Source organism: Bos indicus, chromosome 6 (genome assembly GCF_029378745.1).
Source record: "Bos indicus isolate NIAB-ARS_2022 breed Sahiwal x Tharparkar chromosome 6, NIAB-ARS_B.indTharparkar_mat_pri_1.0, whole genome shotgun sequence".
Classification (NCBI taxonomy): domain Eukaryota; kingdom Metazoa; phylum Chordata; class Mammalia; order Artiodactyla; family Bovidae; genus Bos; species Bos indicus.
The window spans coordinates 61,754,032-61,767,869 of record NC_091765.1 but is presented as its reverse complement, the minus strand read 5'-3'; the positions used below and the strand labels follow the sequence as shown (position 1 = coordinate 61,767,869).

Below are 13,838 nucleotides of genomic sequence, written 5' to 3'. Positions count from 1 at the left end.
TAGAAATTTACACATTGGGTTTGTCAATGAAAGTAAAGAAAGAACTATGAGAGTCTTTAATTATATCTGCAACTGTCATACATTTTGAAGGTTGTAAAAAATGGTATTATATTTTAAATCATTGTTTCTTGTCCATTATGGCTACCAAGAATTTGAAGAAACCAGCATTAACAAGTCTTGATCAGGAATTATATGTAGCCATTTCAAATGTCAAACCTGATATCACAGGTTATATTCATGGAATCAAGCTAAGTTTCACTGTCAAAGCTTCAAAAAGATTTTATTTGGAAGCTTTATACAAATTCAATATTTAATCTCCTGCCTAATATTTTATATTTATTTTCTTATCATAATTATATACTACTAAAAAGAAAATACAATGAGTTTTTCATTAATCTCCAGACAGACATCCTTAATTCACTTCAGGTTCACCCCAGGATGTCATGCAAATATCATTTTCTGTATCAGCCTCGGAGTTCAAAAGCCTCGGAAACACTACTAGAAAAAAATTGTTCATGTAGGAGAAACATCATGGAAAACCAAATCAGAAGAATAGCGATGGGGGCCAAAAATTCAGTTGTTCTGAGTCTCTATAGTGGTGGACTTGTAACTCAAGTAAAGGCTTCAGGAAGATGAATTTCAGTCAAATCTTGAGCCAGCTCTGCCCAAAGAGAGGCCACAATATTCCAATAGCATCTGATGACCACTTATCAAAACGTCATATATGGAGATTCAAACTTCACAGTATGACTGGCCTGAGGAAACTGTAAAACCTCTTCTGACCTTTAGATTCAATGATTCTGAACCAGCCAGTTCAGGAAGGCTTCCAGCCTCTCCTTCCTTGACATTTCTTAAATTCTCTGATTGGAAAGACAAGCAGTCATCAAGGAATAAAAATCCATCTGTATGCCATGACTGGCAGAAAGATGTTGAAATAAGATTGATACAATGCACACAGAAGCCTCTCTACATCTACAGTCTTTACCCTTGAGAAAGACGTGGGGGGAGACAGACACTGATCATGGCTCAGGATTCTAGACTTTACCAATCTACCCTCTAACTATTAGATACTGGAAAAGTCAACTTCCTTTTAATTAAATTTTCTAATCAATACAAATAGTGGAGATGAGGTGGAGAGGTTTAATTGATTTCTAAGGGTTTTCCTAGCTGTAAATTTTTATCTAAGATTGTTGATATACGTCTTTTGGTTTAATTGTTCCTCGTATGTCTAATGACTATGGAAGGGCCTCTATATCACAGGGTAGTTGTGCCATTCATTTCAACGTTTACTAAATAAACATACATTGTATGTCAGGCCTTGTGCTGGACACAAAGGTATCAAGTTATAATAACAAGGACAGACTACAAAAAAGGGAAGTTAAAGGACAGTGTACCCAATGATACCCTGGAGGACCTATAGGCATTTAAATAACTCTCAAGTTATATGAGGAAATGATATGGAAGAACAAAACTAAGATGGCAACCATCAAGGAAATGAAACAAATTCTCCCTCCCAATCCTCCTTCCAGAGCATCACAGCAACCACTATGTATGTCTCAAACAAAAAGCATGCTGGACAGGCCATAGCTTCTTCATTACCCAGGGCTTCCCCAGAGGAGCAGGAAATAAAACGCTGGACGATGAGCAACACATAGGCATGGGTGGCACCAACAGGAGAGGTCCCATCTCGTGCACCTGAGACAAAACTGAGAAGAATCCCTGAAAGCTTACTGATGGAGTTCTAGGACACCAGGAGGCTGAGTGAAGATGCACACATGTTCGCCAAGACCTTGTTAGTGTACTTGAGAAAGAGAATACAGTGACAGTGGCTGTGGATGAGTTTTGCAGACTGGGTCATCCAAGAATTCCATGTGCAAATTCAATCCACCTGTGTTAATGGGACATGGTATTTTCTGCTCATTTATCAACTTAATTTAATCATATGGTTTTGCCATAGCAGTATTTGTTCTTTATGCCAGATAATCCCAAAAATGCTGGCAAAGAGAGATCTTTCCACCTGGCAGTGTTCTTTGAGACAAATTACTTGTACGTGAACAATTAAATGGAAAGAGGAAGGGTTTCATAAAATGAGAAAGATCGAGTTCCTGCAGTCATGGAATTCAAACACTAACTGGGTGTGCAGATATGGATTCAACTGTTAATGTGAAAATATTGTGAAGATTAAACAGGATAACAAATGTCAAGTGTGAGATAAACACGAAATCACAACACATATCACATATAAGGTGTAGAGGTAGTAGTAGTAATAGTAGCAGTAGGGGTATTATCACAGAGAAGTTCCTATTTAGACTAATTTCCCTAAAATGAAGGTGCATAACCTTTTTCTCCTGATCATTTGAGCAGCATTGTTTTAGAAACAATGTCTGTTTCTAAAAATCATTATTCTAGGCAAGGCTATGTTTGTCATTCAGCTGTGCTGTGTCCTTTTAACCAAGATGTCTAACACCACTTCAGTCCGTTATGTAACCCCCAGTTTTCCCCCATTTTGATTGTCTCTGTTGTTTACTGTTCTGCTCTCACAGAGGACTTGTCTGAAAGGTCCGGATGCTTTCAACTGGGCCTTACCAGAGATCATGGTTATAGGAACTCTCTGTATTTTATGGCTTCCATCTCATTAATGCCAGCACTAATTTGTGGTCCAATCCAATACCACCCCCATAAGATCTGCATGAATACACACTGGATTTCAATCTGCCATTCAACAAGCATGAAGTCCTTTATGTTCATTATTGGCCAATCAAACAGCCCCAGTTTCTTTTCTTTGCATATTTTCCATACTGAAATCATTTTGTTATCCCAAAGCAGTAGCTTGATAGGAAATATTAGAAAAAACAATCACAATAACAGCCCTGCCTCCTCTTCTTTTTCTCCAGTAAATGCAACTGTTTTAACCTGGAAACTCCAATGCAAATTGAGTTGCCAATTTGTTTGTGAAAATGCTCCTTCCCTAAAATAGCTCTTACCCTGAGATAGTTTGTGGTATATTATAAAATGGGCCTACTTTTTGCCCTCAAAGGAGAGGAAGGATTGTTGAGATTAAAACTAACTCATGCTCTGGCAGAGAATCAAACCAGGCTGCCAAATGCAAGTGGACTGATGGATCTAAGATGCCACATGTGTCAGGGTGATCTGATTCTGATGCCCACCGTTTTCATTTCTTAAAAACTGAGGCCTGGAATCATTAACATGGAATTCTCCTTTGTTCACTTTATATGCTTAAATGATATCCCTTTTGCATCATTTCAACCCCATGCATTATTACCAAAAGTACTCCAGTCTCCTGTAATGTTCTGTGCTTCCTGTTCCAACGAATGCCCTGTCCTTTAAGTTCCTTGTGTAATTTTCTGTTCCACAAAAATTTCAATGGCGAAATGAATTCAAGTAGGCTTGGCTATTTGTATTTTGAGATAAATTAAAACTAGAGTGAAAGTTGGTAAATAAAAGGAAACAACAAACAGCAGAGTAGTTCCACCAAAAGAGATGGTAAATTCCAAGAGGGTCATTTCTTTCCTTTAATGAACAAGGACAGGAAATCTCAGAAGTGGGTCTTCTCTCATACAATAAAGACCTGGAAACTATTTTTTTTCCACTTCCCACTGAGACCTGGCTCTGCAGTTGGGTTCCCCAGGAAGTAGATTCTGACAGGATGATTTAGGTGTGGGGTTTATTTAGGTGAACACCCTTTGGCTCAACCCCTGTGGAAGGAAGGAGGGGAAGGAGGATTGGACAGGGGAGGAATTGGGTGACGGTGCAGGCACAGCAAGGTCTCAGCCAATGCCACAGCAAGTCTAGAGCAGGAATGGACCTCAGAGCTGTGTGTCCAGTCAGGTAGTCAGGGGAAGAGGGGCCGGGCCTCTATATCAGCATCAGGGGAAGGGGGTTGCCCCCAAAGCGGGAGTGGGACTCCCTTTCCACCTGATGGCAATTCCCACAGAGAGGCCAACAACTTTCCCCGGAGCTAAGGGGCTGAGCCTTTTAGTCCTGAAGGGCGGATCTGGGTGGTACAGCAATAGCATCCAAAGCACAGGGTGTGTTTGTATTCAGTCACTAAGTTGTGTCTGACTCCTTGTGACCCCATGGTCTCTACCCCACCATGCTTAGCACAGGGTAACCCCATATAATATGAAATATTTGATTATTTGCCTAAAGCTGAAACAGGTTCCATGAAATGTTTTGCCAAAGCAATTTAGATCCTATTGTGACTGTTGGCACCAATGGCTGCTAAACATTTTACTCTTTTGGAGTTTAAAAATATATATTCATCCCTATTTTCACAAAGCACATGAAGAAAAAAAGAGCCAGGTTTGTGCCTAAGATCAGCTACAACTGTACCTTAAAGTGACACAAATGGTCTAAGACTCTGCTTCTTCACCAATAAAACAAGGATAATCTCATTTACTCTAGCCCCCTTATCAAATTACTAAAAGAGACAATGAATGTGGAAGCACTTGCTAAACATAAAATGCTGCATAGACAGAGCTTCTAATGTCTAGCACAGAACAAGTACTCAAAAATATATATGTTGAATAGATAAAGGAGTATGATTCTAATACCCCACATCCCACCAAGAGCCTGGCTTCCTCCCAGCACCTGGCTAGTCTGGTCTCTCAGTCTAGCAGCCTGTGTAAGAAACAGGGAGGACTTGGTGTGAAGTGAAAGGACACCCTCTGCTGTGACAAACAGCTCAGCACGAAGACAAGCATTCTCTTTATACTGAAGGCACAGCTTTTGCCAGGGAAACCAGGAGAGATCTCCAGAAGCATCTGATATCAGTGCCAAGTTGAGTCTAAAATATGGCTCTTTATCAATTATGCCTAAACAAAAAGCATTTTTCTAATAGATGTACTCCAGTGTTCAAGCAGAAAATATTAAGCTCATCTGGCAAGTCAATTGTTTTTCAGGAGCTTCAAAACATTATTGTGTGATGTGAGTCTGCAATTCCTTAGCCACAATTCCAAAATCCAGAGCTCTGAAAACGAAGTTTTTCCCAAACTGATTTGGTGGCAAAAACTGACCTGAACGAGTAGGAGGTTATGGTCTTTATTTACTCCTCTTAGTGGATTTCACTGTAGAAATATGACTGTATTTGATTACCAGGGATGTTATGCAGCATACAGTACACATTCTGTAGGCCTCAGATATGGAACCACAGTGAACCTGTAAGTTCAAGACTTACTGAGAAGTTGGCCTTTTATAAGAGCTGGACCGTAAAGAAAGTAGAACAGCAAAGAATTGACGTCTTCAAACTGTGGTGCTGGAAGAGATTCTTAAAAGTCCCCTGGACAGCAAGGAGATCAAACCAGTCAATCTTAAGGGAGATCAACCCTAAATATTCACTGGAAGGACTGATGCTGAAGCTCCAGTATTTTGGTCATCTGATGTGAACAGACAACTCTTTGGAAAAGTTCCTGATGCTGGGAAAGATGGAGGGCAGAAGAAGAGGGCATCAGAGGATGAGATGGCTGGACAGCATCACTGATTCAATGAACACGAACTTGGGCAAACTTAGGGAGATGGTGAGGGACAGGGAGGCGTGGCGTCCTGCAATCCACAGGGTTGCAATGAGTCGGACACAACAACATTGAACAACAACATCGAAAAGTTGCTACATATCAGAACCTATTCTAAATGCTTGACATCTATTATCTCAGTTAATCTTCACAGAACCTTACAAGGTTTATCCAAACATCTGTCCCATTCTACAAATGAAAAAACTGAGGTACAGGGAGAGTAAATAAGCTGTCAAGTCACAGAGCAAGTAAGTGGTGGAGCTGAAGGCTGAAATCTACTTGAAGCAGTCTGCCTCCAGAGTCTGCCTCTTCTCTTTGCAGCAAACTCATCTTGGTAAATCCTACAGGAGTTAGCAACAGGCAAAGCTAGTCACACCTTAGGAGATATATTGAAAATCTGTAGCGGCGGAGGTGTTCAGTAATTTCTACTTGACTTAGTTAGGGTGTGTGAATGTGTGTGTATATACATATATGTATATGGGGCGGGGGGGGGGGTGGTTAGGAAATTGGCTTAAGCTGTTATAGGGCTGGCAAATTCAAAATCTTGAAAGCTATAGGATAGGCCAGCAGGCTGGAGACATATGGGAGGGTTGATGTTTCAGATTGAGTCTGAAGATTCTGGAGGCAGAATTCCCTCTTTCCCATGAGACCTCAATCTTTTTTCTCCTAAGGCTTTCGACTGATTAGATAAGGCCCACCTACATTAAGGATGATTTGCTTTGCTCCTGCTGTTGCTGCTAAGTCGCTTCAGTCGTGTCTGACTCTGTGCAACCCCATAGACGGCAGCCCACCAGGGTCCCCTATCCCTGGGATTTTCCAGGCAAGAACACTGGAGTTGCCATTGCCTTCTCTGAATTTGCTTTATGTGACATCTATTAATGTAAACTTTTTTAAACTAATGAGTGATACCATGTATTTTTTCTTTTATTTTTGGTTGTGCTGGGTCTTAATTGCTGTGCGTGGGCTTTCTTTCGCTGCAGTGAGTGGGGGCTACTCTTCATGGTGGTGCATGAGCTTCTCACTGCAGTGGCTTCTCTTGTTGTGGAGCATAGGCTATAGGGCTTGTGGGCCCTAAAGCCGTGGGCTTCAGTGCTTGTGGCACACAGGCTCGAGCTTGCTCCAAGGCACGTGGAATCCCTCCAGGACGAGGGATCAAACCTGTGTCCCCTGCACTGGTAGGGAGATTCCCATCCACTGTCCCACCAGGGAAGTCCTACTAATTTAAATGTTAATCATATTTCTAAAATATCTTCAAAGAGACATCCAGACTGGTATTTGAACAAGTATTTGGGTATCATGGCACAATCCAGTTGACACAAAAAATTAACCACAAGCTACTTTTAAAATAATCCAATCTAAACTGGATGTGTTAATGCTTAACATTATAGTTTTATGTGAAAGGTAAAGGAGAAAAGGAAAGATATACCAGTCTGAACAAAGAGTTTGAGAGAACAGCAAGAAGAGATAAGAAAGTCTTCTTAGGTGAACAATGCAAAGGAATAGAGGGAAAACATAGAATGGGAAAGACTAGAGATCTCTTCCAGAAAATTAGAGATACTAAGCGAACAGTTCATGTAAAGATGGGCACAATAAAAGACAGAAATGGTATGGACCTAACAGAAGCAGAAGATATTAAGAATAGATGGCAAGAATACACAGCTGCTGCTGCTAAGTTGCTTCAGTCGTATCCGACTCTGTGCGACCCCACAGACAGCTGCCCACCAGGCTCTCCATCCCTGGGATTCTCCAGGCAAGAACACTGGAGTCAGTTGCCATTTCCTTCTCCAATGCATGAAAGTGAAAAGTGAAAGGGAAGTCGCTCAGTCGTGTCCAACTCCTAGCGACCCCATGGACTGCAGCCTACCAGGCCCCTCCGTCCATGGGATTTTCCAGGCAAGAGTACTGGAGTGGGTTGCCATTGCCTTCTCCAAGAATACACAGAACTATACCAAAAAGTCTTAATGACCCAGACAACCACAGTGGTGTGATCACTCACCTAGAGCCAGACATCCCGGAGTGTGAAGTCACTCCTTAGGAAGCATTACTACCAACAAAGCTAGTGGAAGTGATAGAATTCCAACTGAGCTATTTCAAATCCTAAAATATGATGCTGTTAAAGTGCTGCATTCAATAGCCAGCAAATTTAGAAAACTCAGCAGTGGCCACAGGACTGGAAAAGGTCAGTTTTCATTCCAATCCCAAAGAAGGGCAACGCCAAAGAATGTTCAAACTGCCACACAACTGCACTTATTTCACATGCTAGCAGGATAATGCTCAAAATTCTTCAAGACAGATTTTAACAGTACATGAACTGAGAAGTTCCAGATGTTCAAGCTGGATTTAGAAAAGGCAGAGGAATCAGAGATCATATTGCCAACATCTGTTGGATCATAGAAAAATCAAGGCAATTCTAGAGAAACATCTACCTCTGCTTCCTTGACTACACCAAAGTCTTTAACTGTATGAATCACAACAAACTGTGGAAAATTCTTAAAGAGATGGGAATACCAGACCACCTTACCTGCCTCCTGAGAAACCAGTATGCAGGTCAAGAAGCAAAATTAGAACCAGACATGGAATAACAGACTGGCTGAAAATTGGGCAAGGAGTACATCAAGGCTGTATATTGTCAACCTGCTTATTTAATTTATATGCAGACTACATTATGTGAAATGCTGGGCTGGATGAAGCACAAGCTGGAATCCAGATTGCCAGGAGAAATATCAATAACCTCAGAAATGCAGATGACACCACCCTAATGGCAGAAAGCAAAGCGGAACTAAAGAGTCTCTTGATAAAGGTGAAAGAGGAGGGGCGGTCCTAAGATGGTGGAGGAACCACTTTCTCCCCCACAAATTCATTGAAAGGTCATTTGAACGCTAAGCAAATTCTGCAAAATAACTTCTGAACACTGGCAGAGGACACCAGGCACCCAGAAAGGCAGCCCATTGTCTTCGAAAGGAGGTAGGACAAAATATAAAAGATAAAAAGAGAGACAAAAGAGTTAGGGATGGAGACCCGTCCTGGGGACAGAGTCATAAAAGCGGAGAAGTTTCCAAACACCAGGAAACCCTCTCACCGGTGGGTCTGTGGGGAGTTTTGGAATCTCAGAGGGCAACATAACTGGGAGGAAAAATAAATAAATAAATAAAACCCACAGATTACGTGCCTAACAGCAACTCCCAGTGGAGAAGTAGCCCAGACACTCACATCCGCCACCACCAAGCAGGAGCTAAACAGAGAGGCGCGGGCTGCATTGCTTAGGTAAGGACCAGGCCTGAATGCCCTGAGGGCAATCTGAAGGAGCTAAGGTGAGATAGCAACCCAAACTGTGGGATATCCAGAGGGAGAAAAAAAAGAGGAGAGAGAGAGAACTTTCTCACGAAAAGCTCTAACCTAAGGCACTGCCAGGCCCACTCACAGAACAAAGGACTAAGCAAATGCGAGAGGAGAGCTAGCGGGCAGCGGACCAGCCTATCCCCCACCAGAGGCAGGGAGGCAGGCGGGCAACAGCCAGAGCCAGAAGGCTAAGGGCAAACTCAGCCCCAGAGATGGCAAACTCTACCAAACTGCAAGCAGGCTCCCAGTTGCTAACCAAGTCTTCCTGGGATCCTGGACGGTTGACATCTGCCAGGAGGGTTGCAGCCAGGGATCAGCTCCCCCAAAAGAGACACACGGCACACCTGAGAGATGGTGCTTCCGCTACACACCCAGGAAACTCCTGACTCCAGGGAACATTAATCGACAAGAGCTCATCCAAAAGCCTCCATACCTACATTGAAACCAAGCTCCATCCAAGAGCCAACAAGTTTCAGAAGCAAATTCTCCAACTATGCAGGAACATTACCCTGGGCACAAAAATACAGGTGGCCAAAAGTCACACCAAACCCACAGACACCTCAAAACTCACTACTGGACACTTCGTTGCACTCCAGAGAGAAGAGATCCAGCTCCATCCACCAGAACACCAATGCAAGCTCCCCTAACCAGGAAACCTTGACAAGCTATTCATCCAACCCCACCCACAGGGAGGAACCTCCACAATAAAGAGAAACCACAAACTTCCAGCATACAGAAAGGCCACCCCAAACACAGCAACCTAAACAAGATAAAAAGGCAGAGAAATATTCAGCAGGTAAAGGAACATGATAAAAGCCCACCAAACCAAACAAAAGAGGAGGAGATAGGGAGTCTACCTAAAAAAGAATTCAGAATAATGATAGTAAAAATGATCTAAAATCTTGAAAACAAAATGGAGTTATAGATAAATAGTCTGGAGACAAGGATTGAGAAGATGCAAGAAATGTTTAACAAGGACCTAGAAGAAATAAAAAGAGTCAATCAATAATGAATAATGCAATAACAGATCAAAAACAATCTGGAGGGAACCAACAGTAGAATAACTGAGGCAGAAGATAGGATAAGTGAGGTGGAAGATAGAATGGTGGAAATAAATGAAGCAGAGAGAAAAAAAGAAAAAAGAATGAAAAGAAATGAAGACAACCTCAGAGACCTCTGGGACAAAGTTAAATGCCCCAACATTCGAATCATAGGAGTTCCAGAAGAAGAAGACAAAAAGAAAGGCGATGAGAAAATACTTGAGGAGATAATAGTTGAAGATTTCCCTTAAACGGGGAAGGAAATAGCCACTCAAGTCCATGAAACCCAGAGTCTCAAACAGGATAAACCCAAGGCAAAACACCCCAAGACACATATTAATCAAACTAATGAAGAGCAAACACAAAGAACAAATATTAAAAGCAGCAAGGGAAAAACAACAAATAACTCACAAGGGGATCCCCATAAGGATAACAGCTCATCTTTCAATAGAAATTCTTCAGGCCAGAAGGGAATAGCAGGACATACTTAAAGTGATGAAAGAGAAAAACCTATAACACAGATTACTGTACCCAGCAAGGATCTCATTCAAATATGAAGGAGAAATCAAAAGCTTTACAGACAAGCAAATGTGAGAGAATTCAGCACCACCAAACCAGCTCTTCAACAAATGCTAAAGGACCTTCTCTAGACAGGAAACACAGAAAAGGTTTATAAACTCGAACCCAAAACAACAAAGTAAACGGCAATGGGATCATACTTATTAATAATTACCTTAAATGTAAATGGGTTGAATGCCCCAACCAAAAGACAAAGACTGGCTGAATAGATAAAAAACAAGACCCCTATATATGCTGTCTACAAGAGACCCACCTCAAACCTAGGGAAACATACAGACTGAAAGTGAAGGGCTGGAAAAAGATATTTGATGCAAATGGAGACAAAAAGAAAGCAGGAGTTGCAATACTCATATCAGACAAAATAGACTTTGAAATAAAGGCCATGAAAAAAAGACAAAGAAGGACACTATATAATGATCAAAGGATGAATCAAAGAAGAAGATATAACAATTATAAATATATATGCACCCAACATAGGAACACCACAATATGTAAGGCAAATGCTTACAAGTATGAAAGGGGAAATTAGCAGTAACACAATAATAGTGGGAGACATTAATTCCCCACTCACACCTATGGATAGATCAACTAAACAGAAAATTAGCAAGGAAACACAAACGTTAAATGATACAAGGGACCAGTTAGACCTAATTGATATCTGTAGGACATTTCACCCTAAAACAATGAATTTCACCTTTTTCTCAAGTGCACATGGAACCTTCTCCAGGATAGATCACATCTGGCCATAAATCTAGCCTTGGTAAATTCAAAAAAATTGAAATCATTTCAAGCATCTTTTCTGATCACAATGCAGTAAGATTAGATGTCAACTACAGGAAAAACAAAAACTATTAAAAATACAAACATATGGAGGCTAAACAACACACTTCTGAATAACCAACAAATCACAGAAGAAATCAAAATATGCATAGAAACGAATGATAATGAAAACACAACAACCCAAAACCTATGGGATTCAGTAAAAGCAATGCTAAGGGGAAGGTTCATAACAATACAAGCCTACCTCAAGAAACAGGAGAGAAATCAAATAAATAACCTAACTCTACACCTAAAGCAACTAGAAAAAGAAGAAATGAAGCACCCCAGGGTTAGTAGAAGGAAAGAAATCATAAAAATTAGGGCAGAAATAAATGCAAAAGAAACAAAGGAGACCATAGCCAAAATCAACAAAGCTAAAGGCCGCTTCTTTGAGAAGATAAATAAAATTGACAAACTATTAGCCAGACTCATCAAGAAACAAAGGCTGAAGAATCAAGCAACAAAATTAGAAGTGAAAATGGAGAAATCACAACAGACAACACAGAAATACAAAGGCTCATAAGAGACTACTATCAGCAGTGATATGCCAGTAAAATGGACAACTTGGAAGAAATGGACAAATTCCTAGAAAAGAATAACTTTCCAAAACTGAACCAGGAAGAAATAGAAAATCTTAACAGACCCATCACAAGCATAGAAATCAAAACTGTAATCAGAAATCTTCCAACAAACAAAAGCCCAGGACTAGATGGCTTCACAGCTGAATTCTACCAAAAATTTAGAGAAGAGCCAACACCTATCCTACTCAAACTCTTCCAGAAAATTGCAGAGGAAGGTAAACTTCCAAACTCATTCTGTGAGGCCACCATCACCCTAATACCAGACAAAGATGCCACAAAAAAAGAAAACTACAGGCCAATATCACTGATGAACATAGACGCAAAACTCCTTAATAAAATTCTAGCAAACAGAATCCAACAACATATTCAAAAGATCATACATCACGGCCAAGTGGGCTTTATCCCAGGGATGAAAGGATTCTTCAATATTCACAAATCAATCAATGTGATACACATTAACAAATTGAAAGATTAAAACCATATGATTATCTCAATAGATGCAGAGAAAGCCTTTGACAAAAGTCAACATCCATTTATGATAAAAAAAAAAAACCCTCCAGAAAGCAGGAATAGAAAGAACATACCTCAACATAATAAAGGCCATATATGATAAACCCACAGCAAACATTATCCTCAATGGTAAAAAATTGAAAGTGTTTCCCCTAAAGTCAGGAACAAGACAAGGATGCCCACTCTCACTACTACTCAACTACTATTCAACAGAGAAGACAAAGAAATAAAAGGAATCCAGATTGGAAAAGAAGTAAAACTCTCACTATTCACAGATGACATGATCCTCTACATAGAAAACCCTAAAAACTCTAAATTACTAGAGCTAATCAATGAATATAGTAAAGTTTCAGCATATAAAATTAACACACAGAAATCCCTTGCATTCCTATACACTAACAATGAGAAAACAGAAAGGAAAATTAAGGAAACAATTCCATTCACCATTGCAACAAAAAGAATAAAATACTTAGGAATAAATCCACCTAAAGAAACTAAAGACCTATATATAGAAAACTATAAAACATTGATGAAAGAAATCAAAGATGACACAAATAGATGGAGAAATATACCATGTTCATGGATCAGAAGAATCAATATAGTGAAAATGAGTATACTACCCAAAGCAATCTATAGATTCAATGCAATCCCTATCAGGCTACCAACAGTATTTTTCAGAGAACTAGAACAAATAATTTCACAATTTGTATGGAAATACAAAAAACCTCGAATAGCCAAAGCAATCTTGAGAAAGAAGAATGGAACTGGAGGAATCAACCTGCCTGACTTCAGGCTATACTACAAAGCTACAGTCATCATGACAGTATGGTACTGGCACAAAGACAGAAATATAGATCAATGGAACAAAATAGAAAGCCCAGAGATAAATCCACGCACCTATGGATACCTTATCTTTGACAAAGGAGACAAGAATATACAATGAAAAAAGACAATCTCTTTAACAAGTAGTGCTGGGAAACTGGTCAACCACTTGTAAAATAATGAAACTAGAACACATTCTAACACCATACACAAAAATAAACTCAAAATGGATTAAAGATCTAAATGTAGGACCAGAAACTATAACACTCCTAGAGGAAACATAGGCAAAACACCCTCTGACGTAAATCATAGCAGGATCCTCTATGACCCACCTCCCAGAGTAATGGAAATAAAAGAAAAAATAAACAAATGGGACCTAATTAAAAGCTTTTGCACAACGAAGGAAACTATAAGCAAGGTGAAAAGACAGCCTTCAGAATGGGAGAAAATAATAGCAAATGAAACAACTGACAAATAATTAATCTCAAAAATATACAAGCAACTCCTGAAGCTCAATTCCAGAAAAATAAACAACCCAATCAAAAAAAATGGGCCAAAGAACTAAACAGACACTTCTCCAAAGGAGACCTACAGATGGCTAAAGAATACATGAAAAA

General features: G+C 40.1%; 1 long non-coding RNA gene across 2 annotated transcripts in view; it reads right to left on the bottom strand.

Annotated features, from left to right (window-relative positions):
• Nucleotides 1–13,838, bottom strand: part of LOC139183626 (uncharacterized) — a 97,870-nt gene that overhangs the window by 62,278 nt on the left and 21,754 nt on the right. For both annotated transcript variants that reach the window (XR_011567176.1, XR_011567177.1), the window contains exon 1: nucleotides 1–13,838. This exon is cut by the window's left edge; it is cut by the window's right edge and continues 21,754 nt beyond it. This is a non-coding gene — a long non-coding RNA (uncharacterized lncRNA).